This window comes from Paracoccidioides brasiliensis, assembly GCF_000150735.1.
Source record: "Paracoccidioides brasiliensis Pb18 unplaced genomic scaffold supercont2.7, whole genome shotgun sequence".
Taxonomy (NCBI): domain Eukaryota; kingdom Fungi; phylum Ascomycota; class Eurotiomycetes; order Onygenales; family Ajellomycetaceae; genus Paracoccidioides; species Paracoccidioides brasiliensis.
In genome coordinates this window covers 882,195-883,342 of record NW_011371364.1, presented here as the reverse complement: position 1 = coordinate 883,342, position 1,148 = coordinate 882,195, and positions in this window count along the sequence as shown.

The window sequence follows — 1,148 nt, the reverse complement described above, 5'->3', positions numbered from 1 at the left end:
GGAGGCGATAAAAGGAAGAGTTGAAAAGAAATTGCCTTACCCGCCGAAAAACAGCGGTAAGCTCAACCATCAAGAAACTGCGACTTAACCCCCTCCCGTTATAATCGAAACTTTCTCGAAATAAAAACAGCTTAAGAGATTTTGTTATTAAAAAAATATTTATACCGCCCTTATAAAATAATAAATACTTTATTTATAATATTTTAGCATCTAAAATTATATATAAATTATTATTTAAAAATTTTATTAATTTAATATATTAAAAATATTTAATAATTATTATTTTTTTATTTTATATATATATAGTTAATATCTATAATATTTACTTAATTATATTATAATTTAATTATTTTAAAAATTTGATATATTTATATATAACTTTAAATATAAAGTTATAGTTATAATATTATACTTTTTTATATTAATATTTTATTTTTATATTATTATTTTTTTACTTTTTAAAAACTAGATTATCTGAGATTTTATAGATTAGATTAATTATTTAAGATAAGAACTATTATTATCTATTTATATATATAAACTTTTTAAGATTTTTGAAAATTTTTTTTAAAAAAATTTATTATAGTATAGCTGTTTATAAAATAAATTAAAATTGATTTACTTTAAAATATTGATTTACTCTGATCTTCAATTTTTTTATATTTAATTACTTATTTATTTTATATTTTAATTTTTACTTTAGTATTTTCATTATATCTATCTAGTTAAATAGATGAATAAAAGCTTTTTTTTTATTATCATCTTAATTTTAAACTGAGTTAAAACAAAATTTAATAATTAACTACTTTTTAATTTTATATTTATATTTTATATATTGTTAATTTTTTACATTTTAATATTTTAGATGTTTTAATTTTTTAATTTTTTATAATATTAGTTATAATGCTTCTTATACTTTTTTTGATATTTAAATTCTCTATATTAAATATATTTACAATAATTCTATTTTAAAATAATAGTATTTAATTAAGTATATTATAGAAATTATACTTATATATTTATTTTAATATAATTAAATAAAAATAAAAAAAATAAAAAAAATTAAAAACTAATTAATAAAAAATAATATAATAAAAGAAATAATTATAATATTTTAATAAAAAAAGTTTTAATAATTTTAATATTTA